The sequence below is a fragment of the Pezoporus occidentalis genome, unplaced genomic scaffold (genome assembly GCF_034315485.1).
Source record: "Pezoporus occidentalis ecotype Australia unplaced genomic scaffold, CSIRO_AGI_Poc_V1 ctg255, whole genome shotgun sequence".
In the NCBI taxonomy this organism is placed as follows: Eukaryota; Metazoa; Chordata; class Aves; order Psittaciformes; family Psittacidae; genus Pezoporus; species Pezoporus occidentalis.
In genome coordinates, this window is record NW_026914448.1 from 94,544 (window position 1) to 117,067 (window position 22,524).

Here is a 22,524-nt window from a genome sequence, read left to right on the forward strand (position 1 = left end):
GAGGAAGTTGTGCTTGGTGGTGGCTTGGTTGAGGAAGATGATATGTGTTGGGTGGGGGTTACGTCACCAGAAGTTGGGGATGTTTCTGCTTTTTAATGGCTATGTGATTTATTTTTCCTCTTAGGGAAGAGGAGACTTAGGGGCCATTTAAATTGGTACGTGGCTGGTTCTGTCTGTCCTGCTTGTGTACAGCAGCTTTTCACCCCAGAGTCTGTACTCAGGTGTGACTGTGTGCACACTCCAGGTCATTCCAAAACCACATCAGTTCAGTGGGACCTCTTTGTAGGCAATGGTAAGCCTCATCCTCACCACCCTTCCTGCTCTTGAAACAGGTTTTCCTCCTGATGCTTGACAGAAAGACTTGATTAATGCTTATCAACACTAGCATTGTATCTGCAGTTCATTACTATGGAATTGCAGTGATGATTCCACTCTTGACCTTCAGCCATCAGATGGACATCATACATTAAGCTCCTTTGGGGTAGCTTGGCTTTTCCATTCGCGGCCTTGAGCACACTTCTGCATGCTTGTGGTGTAACCGTGTGCTGGTTCAAATTGAATTCCTGCAGTTGAAGTAGATTAGTCAATTTGCTTTCATTATCACCAGCTAATGGGGTGTTGCAGTGTTTGTCAGCAGACCTGTAAAGATTGGTACTGATGTTTTCTGGTTTGTTTTTGCAGGGAAGGGACTATCTGTCATGGCATGTTGATGTATATAAATATGCGCTTTGGGGTTGCCTTATCTTGCTGTGAAGCCTTTGATGATCAAGTTGTGTTTAGGGAAATGAGTCCCAAGTGGAGAATAAACCTTGTGCCCATCTCGTGATGGTGGTGTTGGGGCCTGCAGAAAGTTTGGCGTGTGCACGAGTTTCCAGCACAGACTGGTGATCATCCCAAGATGGAATGGATGGGCAGCCCCTTTGCCTGATGGGACCACCTGGGTGCCCTGTGCAATGGCAGGTAGCTTTGTGGCAGAAACAGTTTGCCAGAGGTACTAGAAGTGGTTTAGATACTGTAGCTGGTCTTTCACACCAAGAAAATAACCAGTTTGCTTCTGGAAGACATCGGGCCTCGTAACCTGACCAAGAGGCCACCAACTCCATCTGCAGGAATGCTTAAGCAGACAGTGATGTGTTAACATGTATTTCCTAAAACAGTGGAGGCTTTTCTTCCTTTCCAGGATGACCCCTTGGTTAAGGAGGTCACAGCTGGTAAATGCTGCTTGTTTGAAGCATTTGGCTACCAGGAAAACACCAGGCAGATGATTACACTGCGAGTCAGTGAATACGGCTCAAGTGAAGAGCTCCTTTGAAAGCCCTATAGCTCGTAGGTGATGTGTCTGGTTGCTGAAGACACAAACTCATTGCTGTCATACTTCTGAATTGAAAAAATGCAGTGGTTGGACTCAGAGGTGAAATAATCCCTTTTGTGTCCTTGCTTTTAAAGGTAGCTTTACTGCTACTCTTAAAAAGAACAGTAGAAGATGGTAGAAGAGACTCTTTCCAATGAAATTTGGCCTGTGCTGTTTCAGGAATTACCAGTGGCTTCACTTTAGAAACACATGTTCAGCTCTTTTGTTCCATTCCCACAAATTATTTGTCTTGGACATCCTAACACAAGAAACTGGAGCTCCAAGGTCTAGAATGTATAAGAGTGCATCATCAGAGAGCAACTCGATCATATTTTAGCCAGGCTTTTGTTTGTATCTGAAGTACAAATGGGAAAGTGTTCCCTCTAAGGAGCCCAGCAGATAGTTCAGACCAAAAAGCCTTTCCTTCTCCCCCAGATAATGTTATTTTACACAAATGATATATAATATGGAGAATTTTTCTACTTAACGTGTTGTCTTAATCTTACAATATGTTTTAGTGACGATCGTGACTTTACGTATGTGGATTATGATTTTCGCTTTGGGAATAAGCAATTGGAGGAGATTTATAAGGAAAAACTGAGCTTAAAATTAATTTCCTTTAGGTTTTTCCAAACTATGGTAGGATTTAAAAGAGCTTTTGTCCAGATCTGATCCCACATCCTTCCTAACTTTTTAGCTGGTATTACACTTCTAATAAGCAAAGGTAAAATAGTCCACTTCCTCTGCCGTCAAACTAGCTCAGGAAAATCCTTCTCAGGGATCTCAGTTACCTGGGAATGGAGGGAAGGGTCAGATTTTGTTAGCTGAAACACAACTGGAGAGAAAAAATCTAAGACACTGTTCTGCTTCACCTCCCTTGAGGTGAGATGGAACAATTGTGGGGTTTTACATGACCAGTGTTGGAATCTTGAATCTATCTCTCCCTCCATCCCTGGGTAACCAGCTTCACAGGAGAGGAATAAGCAGGTTTAATCGTAGGCACGTGGCAGTGCTGCTGCCCTGTGAGGGCCTTTGGGTCTGTTTAGTGTGTTTAGAAGAAAAAGCAGCTTTCTGAAGAGCATCTGGGACTGTGAAACCAGCATGATCTGTCATTATGTAAGTCCTGTCCTTGGTACGTGCGTGCTTTGGGGTCCTTCTCCAGGCAGCAGGGCTGAATGGGCCTCTGCAGCATGACAGGGGATGCCCTGTGTTCCTGTGGCCAAGCGTGCACCCGGGTGTTGAAATCTGCTTATGGGAAAAGGGGAAAACAAACGTGCTTTTTCCTGCCCCCAATTAGTCAGGCTACACTGCTCAGCGAGGTGAAGCGCCGACAGCCTGCCTTTGGCTAAGGCAGGACTCACAGTGCGCATGGACCGTGTCCTGCTTGTTCACGGCACAGAACGCAGCCTGTGTCAGGCTGTGGTGCTAAGGACAGGGCTCAGACCTGAGGAGAGGCGATTCCTTCCCTTCCAGCCTCGCAGGGAGATCTGGAAGATGGAAGCTCATCGCTGTGTGTTATGCCAGTCAAAACGCTGCTGCGTGTGGCCAGTGCGAGGCTGCTGACTTGGTAAAAACCTTCTGCAGTCAGTCCCTGTTCTCCCTTCTGGGTTTTTTTTTTCCCCTTTTAGCTGCAAGGAGGCAGCTCCTCTGTCTGGGGGGAGCCTTAGGGGGAACACTTGAATAGATTTGTATATTATGGTTTCACAATTGCGCTTAATTGGTGCAGATATTGAGTTTGCCAGATGTCAGTCGCCTTTTCCAGCGCAGACTTAACTGGTACTAAGGGTTGAACTGGAAATAATTGTTTTACCTTAGGTTGGTATTTTGTTGGGAAGATTAATAAAGTCCACTTGAAAAAGAGATTAGCTTAAATTTGCTGCAGCTGGGAAAGACAAAGATTATCATTGTCAAAGGCAAACACACGTCAAAACTAACTGGATCTGGGGTTGTTTTAAAGCAGGGAACTTCATAAAAATGTGCTTAAGAGAAGCCCTGGAGGAATGTCTGCAAACCTTTAAAGCTGAAATATCAGTGGTAACAAGATGCAAATGTTACACATAGACCCAATCAAAACCAAATCATTTCTTTATCCCTCTAGAAGAATGTAAGCAGCGTGTTCGACTCCTGCCCAGGCTTCAATTGGTTACAGAGCTGGTAATAAAGCAGGCTCTGTGAAAAGCCATAGATATATATATTTAATTCTGGCATTTCTGCTCTTCTTTCTGTGTTTTCAAGGGGTAGTTTTGCTTCAGTGTGGCTTTTCCCTGAAATTTAGCATCCCTCCCTGCTTCCGAAGCAGCCGCGCAACCTGGTATTAGAGATGCTTTGGATATACCCTTTGCAGGATGGGAAGTTTTGATGGTGAATGCTCGCTCTGGTGAAACCTGAGACTCAGTCTGGGAATGACTTTTTTTACTTGCACTGAGAGGATGGGAGTTTTCTTTGTGAAGAGCAGATAAAGTTGTCTAATGTGGAAAAGCTTGGCTGCATAACAAAACTATACATCCCTTGTAATTGCTGGCTGGAAAGCTGCACTGCTTGGAGCTCTGCAGATGAAGCATTCTAAGAATCAGGTTTGTTTGGGTGTCAGGCATTTTTCTTTAGATAATGCCATCTTTGCTTCTAAACTGCTGCTGCAGAGACAGGCATTTATGGTATGAATACCTGGAAGCACTAACAGATCCCAGATGTATTTATTTCCTTGGCAGAGCTAGAAACTGTGACTTCTGGGTTGTCTTAATGTAGGAGAAGGTTTGGAAGGGGAGGAGGACGTTTCCCTTCGATCCTGCTTTCTAACAGTGCTCCACAGTGGGATTGGGGCTGTATTTGGATTGAAGTAGATAAATCTCTGTGTGTGCCTTAAACTTTGTAATGGGAGCAGCCGGGGAGGGCTGAGATGTGTTAGGACTGATTTGAAATAGCTGTCTTAGCTGTGCAAATTAGCTCTTTGTTCGGAACTTTATCTTTGGCTATTCACTCTGAGTTACAAGTAAAATACTAACTGCACAGACAAAGCAGTTTGGTTGTGGTGGAGAAAAGATACCAGGGTCTTGTGGCGAGAGCTTCAGTGAAACCCGGGCCATGATCTGTGTTGTGTTCTTCAAAGGACGGCTTCCTCTGTGGCAAGAGGACCACAGGACTTTCTGTGTCTGTTTGGAATTTACCTTTTCATTCCTCCTGTGACTCAGGGTGGGAAGCTTTAGCCTTTCTGAAGGCAAAAAAACAGACTTCCAGAGCACACTTTAAGCACTGAGTAGCTCTGAGAGTGAAAGCCCCCAGGTGCCTCTGATCTCAAACCCAACCAATCTCTACAGACCCTTGCTGTTTGAGGCTGAGGTGAAAACAAACACAGAAACAAGTTATTTCTAGCTCTTTGGCAGCTGTAATCATAGGCTTCTGTTGCAGTAACGGAGTTTGAGTGCTGGGCTTGTAGCTAAAGAAAGCATTGAACCCATGTACAGCTCAAAGCTGCTTTTTTGTGGTTTAAGGTTTGTGGTGATGCTCTCCAGGTCTTACGCTGGCTTCCTGAGTCTGTGTCTCTGTGACAAGGTTTATTTTGCTAGAAATAGGCACAGGATGTTGTTCTTCATGGTTTAGTACGGTTTAAGTCTCCATCTTAATGTTTAAGACCAGTCTTTTTGTATAACAAAAGAAGAGATTTCTTCCAGGTTGGCCTTTTAAAAGGGAAGTTTAAAAACTTAATACTATGTAGTCTAACTGCAGCCTTGTGACCTCTCCAAGCTAAAAATTATCTTGTTCCCAGAACTGCTAAGTAATAAATGGGACAAGACTGATTGTGCTTAGTAAGCAAGACGCAGGGAAATTGTATAGTGCGTGGCTGTGCTTTTAAACCAGGTTTCAAACTCTCTTCTGTGCTCCCCCACCATACACCCGGCTTCTACAGGGTGTTTTCCATGTGTGTTAGTCTCCAGTTTCGTTTTGTCTGAGTGTTCTCCACTGGTATCATCCTTGTCACTTTTTACTCGAGTTCTTATGCATTTACATCCCATTTTGCATCTGAAGGAACCTGCCTCTGCTTTATGATGTGTTTAGAACAGGGGGTAAAAATAAGATCACTGTAGCATGGCAATAGCTTGAGCACACTGATAGATCATTGCATTTCAAATATACTGTTAAAATCTCTTGCTTTGGGGTTGAGTGACTGTAGTTAGTGACTGGTGTTGATCCATGTACAAAGATGACATCAACTCTGCCTCTGGATCTACTTCAATAGCAAGAGCATCAGGGAGCTGGGAGAGAATGGTGCTCTGTGCCCATTAATGATGCATCCTGCTTGTTAATGACACAGAACATGGACTGGTTGCATTGCTACTGTGCGAAAGTGAATCAGTGATGATGCATCTCTTCAGGCTTTTGTTCAAGCATTTCCACACTTTAACTCATCTACGTGTGACTTGCTGGTTACTGGACTCACTTTGGAAGCATTCTGCTGGACCTTTTGTATCCCACTTACCCCAGATTTGTTAATTTGAGTTCCCTTCCAAGTAGGCTTTGAGACTGAACCTACTCACGTCTGCTTTCTGTGTCATGGCTTCAAAAGTAAGGCCACTGCTGCCTTTTGCAGCTTGTTCTCACTGGAGAAACGTCCAGTGGTCCTTGTTTTGGCTTTTTCTGTCTGGAAACCACCATGCATTGCTTTAGAAAAGGATTTTAGCCTTGTGTGATCAGATGGGGGGCTTGGATTGCTGCTGTTTAGTAATGGGGATCCCATCTTCAATCTGATGCTAATTTTGGCGGATTTAGTCTGAATTTGCACTGAAATACAACCAAAAGCAAACCTTGGCGTTGCAGCCTGACCCTGAATTCCATGTGTAACTTCACAAATCTCTTGGGGCCAAGCACAAGCCAAATGTTTTGATTTGACATGGTTTCAGGAATCTGCATAGAAATTACAAAGCCTTTGTGAGCAGGTAAACCTCAGATCAAGTTCTCTGTTGCGTGGTTATCGGTACGCAGGTACCACTGCATTGCAAACCCAGTTTTGTTTGCTTTGAAGTGTATAGGGGTTTGTATCTGTAAGCAGAGAGCAACGCTGGTTGAAAGGCACGGCAGCTCACAGACCCTGTACTAAAAGGAGGAGGAATTAACCTGGTCCTCTCATGTGGGTGAGAAAAGTTACTCATTTGCCATGGCACATGAACACAGAGAACAGAGATGATGAAGGAAGTGATGCTGTCTAAGAGGATTGGATCCCCCTTTGCTCTTAAATACAGTAGATGTGTTTAGTCCAAGTGACTCATGCTGGAATTGGAGATCAAAGGGATCCTGGCTCAGTATTTATTCCAAATCAGTGGTTTCAATGGAAAACGTATTTCTGTTGGTGATTTTTACAAGTACAAATTGGCTGCATGTCTCTGAGGGGAAAGAAAGCACTATGGCATTTCTTATATTTTATTTAAATGAAGCTTTCTCTGCACAGAGAACACAGTTTAAACTTAGCAGGCCCATGTCTGTTCAGTATTAGAAGTAAAACCCTGACAAGTCAAATGGAGTTAAAAAGAGCACTGGGTATTGGTGTAATTTTACCTAATCCTGTAGAATGGCACGAGTGCATTAACACTGAATCAGAGTGGGAATATTTTAACAAAAATGTGTCATATTTCAAAAAGCTGTCGTAATTAGAATTGTCACAAGGAAATCCCCCTCTTGCAGATACCAAAACCCCCAAATCAAATCTTTATTTCCCTTTCTAAACTTTTCAGTGAGGCACTGACCATCTGCTGGAGCATTGGGCACTCTGGGTTCTCTTCTATTCCCCCAAATGCCTATACCAGCAGCACCTCACCTCTCACTGGCTCTGTCATCCATGCAGTTTTGAAGCCTCTCTGGGTCTTTATGTGTGTGTGGTTTGTTTTTCTGTTGTTTAAAGGAAGGGAGAAAAAGGGAGTGCAAAGCACTTAAGAGCTCCTTAATGCCCTGGAAAATGTTTTTCCACTGATCTGTGTTCTTAACCAGAGTGTGGAACTGCCACTTGTCAGTGGGAGACCAGCTTTGCTTGTTAAATGGGACAAAGTGACCCTGGGAATGAAGTCCAGCTCACGGAGCTGCTGTACAGAGTTTTAGCCTTTCAAGAATGGCTATGGGATGTAAGGAAGCTCATGTTGTGGTAACTGTCCCTGAAGGACAGCAAGCTCCTGGTGGTAGCTTGTGATCAATCTGTGAATAAACCTGTTTCCTTTCATAGCTTCTCTTCTCCTTTTGGGCATTAGCTACTTCTATCCATTTATATGCAATGCAGTCAGACTTTTCCCTGTTGAGTTTCAATGGCTGGAAGGAATTTACTGTTTTCTCTAGTTATTATTTTGTATAGGTGGTCATAGGAGCCTCGCACTTGCTATGTCAAGGTAGGTCCTATTGCTGTGGGTATCCTGCAGTAGGCGTCCAGACTCTGACCCTGTGTCATTTTGTTGCAGCCTGGAAAGAGGTGTCGCCCTGTTTTCACATATTGCACAGCTTTGTTCTTTCTGCAGTGATCAGTGAAGCAGTAATTGCTGGGTTTGATCTTTCTCCTATAAAATTCACAATGGGATACCGCTCTAGACCCAGGGGCAAGGGTTTATTCCCTGTGGTGAGGTGTGGCTTGGGTGGGCTTTGGGTCCATGGCTCAGCCTAGTTCTCCTGTAATTGCAGGGCAGTCAAAAAAAAGGCAGGCAGTGAGGTCACTGCCTCAGTCACCCTGTTCCTTTTCACTGGCCTTTTGCCTTAAACCCGAGTTTGGAACTGTTCTGCTGCCTATCACTTCACCTCCATACATAGCACAGGGTTGCCGTTGCCAGTGGTTTGTACCACCCTTCCCCTATAAACATGTGCAGTGTTTGCCTTAAAACTGGGTTTGTTTGTGGAAAACTGAGCAACTTCAACTTTCTTTGCAGCAGTGGCCAAACTGAGCTTCCTCCCTCCCAGGGGCTTCAGTAAGCCTGTGCTTAATATCCAGTATGGGTCAATTCCTCAGTTGCTGGGGTTTTTTCATTGTTTGCCTGTGGATTCAGGTACTGAACAAGGATGTTCTCGGGATTTGATGCAACCAAGACAGCAAAACAACCATTATGTTTGTGTGGATTTAAGACTGAGCTGCCTTTGTGCAAATATTTATAAATGCCTAATCTTGAGGTTTACATCCTCCTGGGCTGTCCTCTTTATTAATTCACTGCCATCTCAATGGCACAGTACTGTGGTTTAATGGCAGTGCTGTCAAGGCTAGGCACCAGAATTAACTAGAAATACTAAACGATATTGTTCTGTCCATTGTACTAAAAGTGATTAAAGCAGCTTAAGCAGAGTGAGCATTCTTACAGTTCTGGAAGGAGCACATGAGGAGCGCCGGGTATTTCCTCAAGTGTCATAGAAACCCTTGAAGAATAGTTTATCTGTTACCCTTTGTCAATACTTGTGTTCTTAGACTCCTGATACTGCACATAAAAGCTACACTTTATATATTTGCCTTTACAAAGGTAATAAAACTCTTAAAATGTAGATAAGATAATGGATACATAGGAGCTCTACTGGGAGACTGCTACACAGTAGGTACGTATCCCAGCTGCCTTCCTGACTCCTGGAAGCAGATAAGCATTATCTCATTTCAGTAGACAGTTTCATTGATCTTTACTAGGTTCAGTAAAAGTATTGGGGCAGAGATTAAGATGACTTCTAGCTCTCAGCTTTGATGCTGGCTCTTAAAGGATGTGGAGGAAGAAGGAGGGCAGATAGAGATACACCTAAAGGCAAGGGAAGGAGAGCGGTGAGGACTTCAACCACAACTCGCAATTATTCTTGGCATTTCAGGCCGAAGAAATGCAGAAGTGAATGGGAATGGTGTGGTAATATATCCACAGCATCTCTGGTTCCTGTCCACAGAAGAGTAATCCTGATCTATTATCACCAGAGTTTATTGGAGCCTTTCAGAACGAGTTTGAAGTGGTAACAGCAGGGTGGTTGCCACATGGCTAGCGAAGAGGATGGCTACATACAGAAAGCATTTCCTCATGAAAACATTAGGTCAGATGAAGACCTTTTATGAGAGAGGATCTTAAAATACCGATGTTTTGAACTTGATGCAGGTTACTTTCTAGCAGCTGAGCTTAGCTAATTGTACATTTAATTACGTGGTTCAGTATTTCTCTATAGAAGTGGATCAGGTTTTCCCCCGAAATGGATGATTGGCCTGAATACTGAAATGAGAAAAGATTGGAATATCTGTTGAAAACAAGGTTTGGATTATGTCTTAGTAGAGCTCAGTAGGTGTTAAAAATGGTGCTGATCATTTTGCACTGTGCTAGTGACATATTTCCTTTTCTTCTAGGATCACCAGCTAGCCCAAATGCAGCACATGCTGTCTAGTCTGATGCATTCCTGAAAGCAATCCTTTAGAAAGTCTATCAGTTTAACTGGGATTTTTTTATTCCCAACTGTGGAATTCAGGCAGACATCCTTGATTTGCTCTCCAGAGTAATGCTCAGCTTCATACCGCCTTACTGTGCAAACCCCTCTTCATGAGAGAACTCTGAGTCTGTTTAGTGGAACTCAACCTGAAGGCCACAGACTCAACATGAGTGTCTGTGTTCCAGTGCCGAAGAATTCCTGCTCCGTTCGGAAAGCAGGAGAACCAGAGCGCAACAACAGTGCTCAAAACATCCAGGTTTTCCTCTTCATAACACACTGCCATGAAGTCATAAGGCAGTTCTGTACAGAAATAACCTACACCCTACATGGGAAAGTGTTCCTGTAGTTAAAAACCTGCTAAATTACTTCTTAGAGCTGTGATGTAAGAATCTTCCATATAGTCATGTGCATCAGCTGAGATAATGTGCTAGTTGAACTTGGCAGCCTCCAAAGGACATTCATGAAAGCTTTCATTAGGTGTTTATAGAAAATAGAAAGGCAAATCATACCACAGAAGTTTGCCTGTACTTTCCGACAGCTTAGCGTTAGAGCTTATTATGGCTTTAAATCTCTGCTGTAACTACTTGTCTGCTCAGCTGCCAGACTGCTGGCAAGGTGTCTGTGTTTTGTGAGTCCTCCTCTGCAGTAGGAGGTGAGAGATTACAAGTGAAATGTCCTGAGCACCATTGAAATACAAATGTATTTTTAACATGGTGCTGGTGTATATTAGAGCATGCCTCTGTGCCACCTTCTTAAAGGTGCTGCCAAGCCTGAACTATATAGAATTACACTCCTTTGTTACTGTGTCATTGACTAGAAGCAAATTGCAGATCTGGTTTATTGTGCGCTTTCTTCTTCCTTTTTTTCCCTAACACCCCAAAGTCTTCATCCGTACTAATATTTTTATCAGCTCTGGAAGTCTCCTGTGTTCTCATTTCTTCCCTGTTTTTGTCCTAGAATTAGGGGTAAGGCAAGGGGAAGGAAGGGGGAATACAGTTATCTGTGGAAGAATAGGCATTCCTGTAGTGCAACTGAAGACGTAGAGGGGAGAACCTTGAAATCAGCTCAAGTCTTGTGTACTGGGTTTTATGTGGAAGCTCTTGGGGTGCTTGGCTTCAGAAACAAGTCATGTCAGAGACTGATACGGTTGTGTGTGCTGGTAATGCTTCTCCTGCCCTCTTAGATTTATTCATAGGTATTTTCCACTACTCTTCTAAAATTAAGTTTTCTATTACTCTTCTAAAATTAATGTGCTGAAGTGGAGGTGAAGAAGTAAAAGTCTGTAGTGAGGGTGCAAGGGAGTAGAGAAACAGGATGGGAATCCCTTGCTTGAGAGACCACAGTGTATCAGGATCAGATCACTGAGAACAATCCTGAGGAGAAGGACTTGGGGTGTTGGTCAGTGAGAAGCTCCCCATGACCTGGCTTCAGTGAGCGCTTGAGCCCAGAACCCCCCCTTGTGCTGGGCTGCACCCCCAGAGCGTGAGCAGCAGCTCAGGGAGGGGATCCTGCCCCTCTGCTGTGCTCTGGCGAGACCCCCCCTGCAGCTCTGGGGCAGCAGCACCAGAGGGACCTGGAGCTGCTGGAGCGAGGCCAGAGGAGGCCATGGAGATGCTGCGAGGGCTGGAGCAGCTCTGCTCTGGAGCCAGGCTGAGAGAGCTGGGCTGGGGCAGCCTGGAGAAGAGAAGGCTCCTGAAGGGGAGACCTGAGAGCAGCTCCAGTGCCTGAAGGGGCTGCAGGAAAGCTGGAGAGGGGCTTGGGACAAGGGATGTAGGGACAGGCCAAGGGGAATGGCTTTAACCTGCCAGAGGGGAGACTGAGATGAGCTCTTAGGCAGAAGCTCTTCCCTGGGAGGGTGCTGAGGCGCTGGCACAGGGTGCCCAGAGAAGCTGTGGCTGCCCCATCCCTGGCAGTGTTCAAGGCCAGGTTGGACACAGGGGCTTGGAGCAAGCTGCTCTAGTGGAAGGGGTCCCTGCCTGTGGCAGGGCATTTGAGCTGGATGAGCTTTAAGCTCCCTTCCAGCCCCCATCATTCTAGGATTAAGTCTTCAGCATAGATGGATTGGAAGTCATGCTTGGTGGTAGGCTGCAGAAAAGTTACGTATTACAAATATTTGCTTAACCTAATGTGCAGTTTACAATGGCTTGGAGGTTTTCTTCTAAAGTACTCATGTTAGTAGTCTTGCATCTTAGCCAAGTATTAAAACTGTTCTGTTAATGGTGAACTCCATAATCTTAAAGGTATTTTTCAAGCTAAATAATTCTATGATTTCTTTTAAGTTAGTAAAGCTTCAGATTCTAGAACAGACATGCTGGTGCTTATCTTCTGCTCTTGAAATACATTTGATTAAATGAAGAGCATAAGGCGAGGTTTAAGTTTCCCTGAGCAATGGATGGATTTTTCTGTGATTATTACATGACTCAGTTATAATAATCCCTTCTCATTGTGCAGTTTGGTTGCTGAAACTGAGCAGTGAAGTTTTGTTGGTAACTCCCTTATAAACAACCCCAGTTGCAGTTTGCAGAAGACATTTTTCTCGTGCTGTTCTGTTCTGCTGGAGCCTCTATTTAGTGCTGTAATGATGTGGCTGTTGGCGGTGAGCTGTCCAAAGGAATCACATGGCTTTACTGGGACACCGGGATAATAGCGTGCTGTGTTCCACAGCTCTCCTCGTGCAGCCTCCCCTTTGTGTGCGCAGGGTCTCTGAAAGCTTGTTTTGACCTTTTCGGTGCAGGAGACACCGATTGTACGAGTTTCTCACGTTAACACATGTCCCAGCCTATTTGTGTGCATTCACCAAAAGAATCCGAGATGATGAATAGTCTATGCAATCGTTGCAATATGGCTTAAAAGCACTGGATGGGCTACTGCTTCCTGCCCTGCTGTTGCAGGGTTAGCGAAGAAACTACTGAAAGACATCAAACTTCTGCTTCGTGTTTGCTCAGAGATGCTTGTCCGTGTCTGTCAGACCCACATAAGAAATGTAACCCCCCTGCCATGCCAGAGGTGGGTAGATAAAGGAGTTCCTTAGGAGGAGTAGAAAATAATAGGCAGGGTTTTGACTTTTGTAGGAAGTAGGAAAACTAATAATAAGAATATGAATAGTTGATTTAAGTCAGCACTTCTCTTCAGGCTCAGTCTTTGTTCTGTTCTCTCCCTTTATAGCATCCTCACTGTATTTCAGTAGTGTTTTCTTCAGAGAGAATGGTCATTAGGACTAGTGAGCTTGAGTGAATTTCACAGCAGTTTTATACCCACATGGCTGTGGCAAAGTGCTAGGACAAAACACCTGAATGCCTGACATAAAAAAGAGCATAAACCAGCAGCTTGTCAATAGGCAGAGCTGTAAAATAAATGTATATATGTGATCAGCTGTCTCTAATGTGTGAGGTTTGTGGGTGCTTATGTTTGCTAGAGATTTCCTTACATGGGAATTCAGGATTTGATAATTAACTTGTAGCCAGCAGCACTATGCAGTAATGTAATCCTGTGCTTTTCAGATTACCTGCTTCAGAATGAGTCAGAGTAATTACTTTATCTGCAGCAGTGACAATGGTTTTACAGGAATGTAATGTTCTTTGCCTTGGCTGGTTCATAAGCTGTGCTTGCAGTTGCCTTCTGCAGGCCTAGAGAACGCAGAGCTCTTCTGTACACTTCAGTGGCAAGGGAGATAAGGGTTTGTTTGCCATAATAACATGCACAAGTGACTATAGTGCTGCTGTTTGCTAGAGGACAGTTTGAGCAGACGCGACTGACGTGAGCACGGACTCAGCTGTGAGCTAAAATTAAGGTTGTAGGACAGTGGCTTTTGCAACTCATAGTCTGATCTCTGTAAGAATGGAGTATTTCTTCCCAATTGTTTTAGTTGCTCGAGTTCTCTTTGTTTTGTGGTAGTGCTGGTTGGTGGGCTGCTGGCGCCGTGAGAAGTAAATAAGAATGGCAGCATGGGAAACAGCCTTGGAAATGTGGTGCTGTTACCCAGTATAGTGTGATCAGGATGTATCCATCTCCGTCAGTTTCCTTTTTATTGTTACTAGAAATATATAGAAAGAAAGGGGAAAAAATAAGCGGATATACCTACAAAATGGGGGAAATGCTTCAGATTTAATTGATACCAGTGGAAGAGAACTGAGAATCTGAGCATTGGTCCAGGAAGGTTGAAGTAGTAGCTACCGAGGCTACAAGAAAATAGTGATAAGGACGATTCAATTCTGCACAGTTGAGCTAAAAAGAAGTACAAAATTCAGTTCTCTGATTGTCGTCTTGCCAAAAGTGTCATTCTGTGTTGATATATGTCAAATGGGTGTTTGGGTATAAATCTTATCAGATGTTCTGTAGTTAAACCCAACCATATTTACTATGCCATGCGTGGGCTGTATCATATTCCTGGAATCAGAGCTGACTTGTCAAGCAAACTGTGTGTCTGACATTTCCTTTCAGAACAAAATGTCACTGCAGGTACCCTGGAGGCACAAGAGACGTGGCACTGGTTGGTCCTGCTCCCCAGCAGTGGGCTGAATTCAGACTAACTGCTCAAATTGGGTATCCTGTTGGCGTAGGGAATAGTGGCTGCCTGTCTTAATGCCAAAGGGCAGCTTGCTAGAAGTTGATATCTTTGCTAATTCAATTTGTTTGCAGCTCTTGTGTCTATGATAGCTGAAGGCTGTCTCAATAAAGCTAAGTAACTGGAAGCTTGAAGTTCATCATGACATTTCCTCTTTGCAGCGGGGAACTTCCTTAGAGGTAGGCTTTTGAGCTATTCCTCTTCTGTTGCACATCTTTCTCTGTCTCCACTTCTGAAGTCTTTGCCTAGTCTGGAGCTATTGGTCTTTTCCTAATTGTAGACTGTTTTGTCCTTACCTTGTAGTCTTGGCTGCTTTTCCTTTATTGCAGAGTCAATCCTTAACCCCTGCCAAAGCAATCCCACTTGTAGGCCTTGTGTTTGCCTGAGGTGCCTTTCTTCCACAAGGCTCTTTTGTTAGAAACAGTTCTGGGCTAACTTCAGGCACTGCTAAGCTGGCTGGGAAATGGAAGGCAGGCAGCCTTCTCATTGTGCTTTCTCATGTTACTGCCCAAATCCCTCTTCTCTTCTCCGGGGTCTGCTGCACCCACCCAAGAACTGCATTTCAGCTGTCAAAAACTGCAGTAGACCCACACTGCAGAATTATTTGTTCATGCTTAAGAGCTGTGTATTTGTTCAGGGCTTGTAAACGCTGTCATGAAGAGTCTGACAGCAGTGACAAATGAATTTCAGTTGCTGGTGCTGAGGGGAATACAACTAGCTTGAATTCTGCCTGCAGAGTTGGCTGCAGCCTGTGAGTGCCCACCTCTGCTGAGGAGTACATCCAGCCTGAGCTACCATTGCTTGCCTCTGCGGTTGCTGGGACAGGTTGGGCAGAGGTTTGTGAAGCTGTGGTGAGACGCTGTCAAGCTGAGGAGGCTATGGAAAGCAGGGTTTAGTTCACCTTCTGTAGCAGTTACTGTGTCATGAATTACATCATAAATCTTGCCCCAAGAGCTTGCAATCTAATGGTATCTTACCAGCCAAAACAGTGTCTGACTAGCCAGAAATGGTTCCTTTGCTTGTAGTTATGTTCCTGTGATCAGCTCCATGGTTTGAGGTGTGAAGGACACTAGCGATAAAATGGGGTTTGAATTATACTCTGCTTGTGGAGTATGGATACGTTAGAAATACAGGTTGAATAGACAGATGTCACCTATGCTTTTCCTCCTTAAAGTGTAAAAGCTCTGTTCCTCCAAAGCAGTTATGATTTCCATGTGCTCGAGAGGAGCAGGAGTAGCAGAGTCCAGATGCCATGGGCTTGCATGAAGCACCAAAAAGAATTACCTAACCTGATCAGGCTCATTTCAGGAAGCTGCCCTCCCGGCACTGAGTTATGCTTTCAACACTTCTCATGGATTTAACCTGTTAAATGATGTTCAAAATCATTTGGGGCAGCAGAATAGGCAGGTCAGTGATCTGCAGGTTTGGGTATGTTGTCATGGGCCTCATCTTTCTCTTCAGGAGAATATGAAAGGGGTATAGAACACGTGGGGAAAAAGGATGCTGTGCAAAGCTTTCCTTTCCAATCAAAGTAACTTATAACTTGCCTACTCTCAGAAGTTCTGGACCCGAGCCTTCAGAAGGGCTTAGAAACCAGGATGTTGGTTAGATCATAAACACAAGAGAAAAGACTTCTTTGCATAGCACTTACTGAGTTCAGAGCTCTGGCACCTTCATGTTCTGAGGGCAAGCTGAAGCCAAGTTCTTCAGCCGAGAGCAGACAGCCCGCCAGCTCTGAACTTGGCCTTGCTGAAAGTGAAAGCTGGGCTGCACTGAGCTTGATGGCTTCAGCTATTTTACCCTATTTCTCAGTACACCTATGGTGGGGGAAAAACACAACCCATTATTTCTTTTAAGGCAGCCCTATTTCAAGTGAATTTGCTACTGTTTGATGTAGAAATAGACTTACCAGCATTAATAGCCTTGGATGCACTGGGAAGTGGAAGACTTCCAAGGATTTATTTCTGGTTTTCCTTCACTTGCCTAGCTGTGAGATTGAAAGGAACTGAAGTTTGTAATAGGTGGTGCCCTCCTTCAAGGACAGGAGAGCTTTTAAGTGCTTTCTCTAACAGGAAGATGTATAAAATACTGTGAAAACCCCCAACAGCTGCCTCATGTGCTGTGTTACACCTCCCTGAATAAGTATCTTGTGTCTTTGTTAATGGACTTCTGTGTTTGGGGCTGGGTGCAAGTGGAGGTCCAGAGCTTATCCAAGTATCAAAATACACTTTAGATTTAAAACTGGCTTTTTAGTGCAGTGTTGTTTCCAAGAATAAGTGCTGCAGGGGTGTATGACTCCTAGCTATGGAGCTGAGAATGTGTTTAATGCTGCTGTGAATATTGCACAATTATATGTAGAATCTCCTGCTGTATTAAAAGCACCATAATTTTCTCTCTAAAGGAATGCAGGCCTGGCTGTTGCTTTTACTTGGTGTTGTTGAACTCTTGTGACATTATGCATGGCTTTTGTTGAAACACCTTGTGTGGTCAGGAACAAAACACAGATGAACTTGCAGATGATTTTTGTTGTGGTTGCAGTAACAGGCTGGAGCATCTTTTTAGGTGTGTGTAATCGGGAGGCATAATTATACAATGGTTTGCTGTATAGTGAGTCCTTTTAGTAATTCCCTTCACAAGCAGTTGCTGCTGTTCAAAGGTCTGCATGCTGTTTTAAGCAGAGCACAAGTCTGGAATAGGACTTTAATATTAAACTCTCCTTTATAATGAAACACCCAAGTATTAACAGTGCAAAGGGTACAAGTTCTTCTGTGCAGTGACTTTTCCTGTATCCTCTAGAGCATTGCTAGAGGTTCAAGGGTACAAACTTCTCCGTTGCTCTGATGCTTGGGAAATGTGATGCTGCGGTGGCTGACTTGTAGCAAGGAGAATCTGTGGAGAGGATGTTGCTTGCAACAGGCAAGAAACATGACTTCATTCAAGTGCTGCTGCTGCTGTGTTACAGCCAGGCTTTAATGGAATCAGACGTTCCCATTAAATTAATAGGTTTTACATGGAGCCCATCAACTAACATTTAATTTGCTTCAGTAAGAAGTCAGGGCATGTGGGATCAAAATGGTCTGTGCTTGGGATCGTCTGGGAGAATCCCTCTATTTAGAGCGTCTTAAAAATGCCCACTGAAACAAGAGGTGGCATTTGTGAATAAGCAAATTAATGCAATCTTAGATTTAATATAGTGCTAAACTAAGCCTGGACATGAAAATGATCTCTTAAGCAAGGATTTTAAAAGCAGAGAGAATGGATTCTATGATTTTGTTTGCTTAACAAAATAAAGGTTTCATGGAGTTGTTAAATGAAATCCATCTTGCATGGTCTGGTTCTTTTAAGCTAATGAAAACATGCAGACAGCTATTTGTATTTATATTCCCAAACTGCCATTCCAGTCTTGGAAATGGTTTAGTGAGATTGTAGATGCAGGTTTTTTCTTTCAGTTAAGAAATATCCTTGCAAACGGTTCAATAGAGACTGATGCTGCAGCAGAACTTCAGTATTGTGAAGGTTTCTCTAGACCTTTGCTTAGAAAGGTTGGCCCAGGTGATCCTTGATATCCCTTCCAACATGGCGTTCTGTAATTCTATATGACATCTGTCCAGAAAGTCTTGAACATGATGCTTTCTTATCCCCAACTATCACACCCTTCTCAGATTTTGTTTTGGCAGATCCCAGGATTAGGCTCTGGATCCTTTTGTGTGGGAATCCAAGTTTGGACATCTGGGCCGTTAAGTCAATGCCAATGAAACCAGTGTATAATAACCAGAGTTATAAACTGTAATGTTGATAGTTATTATCTAGGTGGTGGAGAAGGGGATTAGTGGGCATGTTACTACAGACCCACGGTGAGAGGTGGCGTGTAACAACCGTGAGTAATGCAAAGCGATTAAATCGCTTAGGCTGGTGCATGCTAAGTGTTAAATCTCGTGCCAGCACCGGCCAGCTTTGCCATTCAGGGTTCCTGTAAACAATGTATGGGCGTCAGAACGATCCCAACATGCACAAAGAATGAGCAGTGTTGCCACAAAGGAGCGGGAGTGGGCAGCTCTGGACGTGTCATTACTTGGCCCTGCCATAGCATGGGTGTTTTATTCCATCTTCTTGCAGGTGTGGTACATCAGAGAAGGCATCTTAGATGCTTCATGTCCAACAGATGAGCAAGGCTGGGTGCATCTTGTGCCAAAAGTGGAACAGTGGTGTTTTAGCATGCAAGAAGAAACAGTTATGCTGTTCCCTGAAGTAGTGCTGATGGTTGGTCTGTTCAGTGGGTTTGTTTTCAGGAATTACTGTCAGTAATTTGATGGGCATTGTTCAAACTAATGCTTTAGTTTCCTTTTGCCGACTGAAGCACTCATAAACTATTAGGTTTTCCTTTCTGCTGCTGCTCTTGTCCCCATAAACTGGTGGGAAGATGCTGCAGCTTTGGAGTTGGTACCTGAGAGACGGGCATGGAAGAAGCCTGGACCACTGTAACTGTTTTCTGTTGTTCTGTTTGGGTTTTTTTTCTCAGCGTGGCTGTACAGAACTCCCAGGAAGAAGGATCTTGTCTTCCTCCCTAAAGAGGTTTTTCTTATGGGAAAATGATGTTGTCATTCAGTGCTACTTGAGGAATAGTTGCTTCCTTGGGGGAGGATGCTTTTTATAGAAGAAATAATGTGGTTGATACCATCAGGCATCATTAACTGCTCTACTTGTGCCTTTCTGCCTTGAGCAAAAACCTACTTAAACCAGTGTGTTTATGCCCGGTGTATTTCGTAAGCGTGTTTTGTTGTCTAAGTAATACCATACTCACACCTAAAAATCCTGGGGCTGAGCTGCTACTGAGCAATATTTGGAAAGAAAACTTCCCTAAAACTAACTTTCTTTTCCAAAGAGGTTTTGTGAATTGCTGCTGTGGGCGCTTCTCTTCACTGGTCACTATTCCTGAGCTTGCCTTGGCACAGGGAAAGGAGAAAGAAAGATACTTGTGTTCATCGATGCAGGTATTCAGGGAGTGGGAAAGTGGCTCAAAGCTTGTTGTGTCAACAAGCTCAGTTTAATTTCATGGCTGTTAGACCTGAAAACTTAGAGAAGCTTTTAAGTGACATTATCCAGTTCCTGGGCTGTCTCCATGGGCTTTCTTGGGTGCAGGAGCTGATGTTAGTATGGGTGAACTGGTAGCTACTCTTCCGATTTCAAAGGAAACACACAAGTTTGTGGTGTGACTCAGCTTTACAAGAACACTGCTTTAAGCTGTGCTAATCCCAGCTGACTATTCATGTGTTTTGTTTGTCTAATATCCCTGTAATGTAGCTATTCCCGTTAAAGAAAGCCAGCAGCCTTTGTTCTCCTCTAAGCTATGTAAGACACGACTGCAGAAGTAGTTTGGGGCCCGAAGCTGCAATGACTGAATGCTGCTGGAATGTAATGTGTCACATCTGGTAAAAGGGGAATAGATCCATAGCTCCTAGAATCCCTTTATTTGGGGGTGGGTTGGAGCTAAAACTTTCTTGGAAGATGGGAAAGAAGGAAAAAAGCTTGGTTAGATTTGGAATCTGTATTACTGGTGTTAAATAAAGTAAAACAAGAAACTGAAGTCTGGTAAATTTAGATGGCACCATGGGTCAGAAAATAGATTTTTGGGATGCAATCGATGCATCTGAGCCAAGAAATCAGTGTATTTGAGAGCAGCAGGAGCAGCTGGCTGGGTAATACCCTGTAGCAAGTATATGAAGTCTGCTGGGTTTTTAGCCTACAGTGTGTGCAGCCATTTCTCTTTTGGGATTACAGTCCCCATTGTGCTGCTTCTCCCATGCTTATCCAGCTGAGGAGTTACCTGCCCACTCTGCTTTGTGCTGCAGAAGGGATAATCAGGTGGTGCTTCCCTCTTCCTTGGGATGAAGGAAGGCTCTGGTCCCTTTCATGGACATACATGCAGCGTGGCATCACTGCTTCTGTTTGCTAGGAAGTAGAAGGCACCTGCAGCCTGCTGGGTGAACAGCATCTTCTGCTTTTAGATGGTAACTAAAGAGGAAGATACTGGCCAGTATAAATGACCAGGAGAATAGTTTAGTGTCTTGAATATGAAAGATGTCAGAGCTATAGTTAGCATCTTCTCAGTGGCACACTGACTCCTCACTGCTGCATTTGCTGGAGTGTGTAGTAAGTAGCACAGCTGCCAAGGTTCCTTTTAAAGCCCTGTGTGTCACAACAAATACAGGATGATCATATGAATGAGCAATCTTTCTATTATCTCACTTCCTTGGAAGTTGAAATGGAGAATTAATCCTCTGCTCCATTGTTATCCTCTACCTTCCTGTCCATTTCCTCCCTCTCTTCATTACAAATAGTCTCCCGAGGTTTATGTGTGAGGAGAAAGTAAGATTGGCATTTTTAGCTGTTAAATGAGGTTAATCAGCTTGGTGGTGGGTGGGAGAAATGTGCTCTGAGGTTCAGGATGTGATATGAATGTTTCTAGCAGGACCTTCATGTCAATCCAGTGCAAACTTCTTTGTTAGGCAGGAACTTTTGGGTTAAAAATGGCCTTGCTTTGTTGTTCTTATAACGAACACCACAGGAGTTGTGGAGAGGCTCTGTGTGTGTGTGTGTAAAAAGAGGGGATCCTTTTGCTCTTGAAGACACCAGGAGTGTGATGGAAGGGAATTAGGGTCGTAAATCCCTGTGCTGCAAAATGGCACAAAGGGAAAAAATAAAGGAACTCCTGGAATTTCTGCAGGATGAGGAAGGTCTGGGTCCGAGCAGACTTTGAGATGTGTAATTCTGGCAGCAGCCCAGCGTGGCTGGACTGCTGAGGAGGAATGCTAATCCTTTTCCCTAGCTTTTGGCAGAGGCTGCAAAACCACGCAGTTATGTTTTCCCTCTGCAGAATGCACTGTGAGGATGCAGACTGTACAGCAGGCAAACCTGGATGAAGGCAGGCGTCCTCATTGCAACAGTGCAAACCTGGAGAAGCAGCGTATCAATTTCTGCAGTGTCTGCCTGACTTCCAGCCCTAAACGACAGCCTGATGGCAGAGAGACCAGGAGGAATGACTGAAGCCATGCAACACTCCTCCTGTAACAGAAGGAGCCCATCTTCCAGACTGCAGATCCATTTGCTTTAATTTCACCTTGCTGCCTCTAATATTAAAATCTGGATAACAGATTTTAATATCCAGTTACTATTTTTATAGAAATATGTGGAATTAGTAGTGAAAAAAACAAATAGGAAATGCAAATACGAGCTAAAACATTCGATGACAAATGCAAATTTCAACCTAAATATTTTCCTTTGCTTGGCAATAAATCGTTGCTGCTAAAAAGATGCACACAAGGCTTCCTGCGTAAGGCAAACTGTATGACAGGGAATCCACATGCCATGATGTTGGAGATTCCTGCCCCACAGCAGCAGGAAGGAGCGGATGTAGGCAGCATGTCATCATGGCACCCTGCTCCTCCGAGCTGCTGCTGCATTAAGATGTAAAACCCCTTCAGGTGCCTGTGACGGCTCCTGAAGACAGCAAACTGCAATAGCACTGTGCCTGCCTGCATCCTTCCTGCTGAAATGGTCCCCCCTGGCTTCCATTTCAGATGGGATTAAATTTGCACTTGGAATGAGGAGATGGATCGAGTGGCACAGTGATTACGTATGCATGAAACCAGCTGCCTCAGTGGGAATATCCTGCAATCTACCCATCACCAGGTTCCTTTGTGGTTTGAAAATAGGATGGAATGATGCATTTTAGCAGATTTTACCTTGCATTTGTAAGAATCCTTTGATTTAATAGATTTCTGGGCTGTGGTTTCCCATCTTCAGTTGGGCTATAAAATGTGTTGAAGTGGCAACAGGAATTACCATGATGGGACTCTGTTTTTCATCAGGTGGTATCCAAAGTTTCTCTTCCAGGGGTGTAATTCCTGTTGTTACAGTAGACAGGACAACTGTCATGTGGCACCACTGCCCATTCAAAAAGAGGGACACATGTTTTACTTCCTCTCTTCCCCCAAATCAAACCATATCAGTGTGTATGAATGGGTATCATCATGTTTTCAAGAGTTTAGCTTTCGAGTTAGTATGGTCAAATAGTGCTTTTTGCTCCTTAAAGGGTTTTGATGTTGAAAAAGGGGAACTGTTGGATATTTTTACACTTAATCCAACAATGAACTCAAATATAACGATGCTCATAGTATGAGGTTTAATTACACAGTTTGTAATTCCTTTT

General features: G+C 43.9%; 1 protein-coding gene across 1 annotated transcript in view; it reads left to right on the forward strand.

The window, feature by feature from the left end:
- IFFO2 (intermediate filament family orphan 2) overlaps positions 1 to 22,524 on the forward strand; it is a 37,039-nt gene that overhangs the window by 2,227 nt on the left and 12,288 nt on the right. The window lies entirely within an intron of this gene.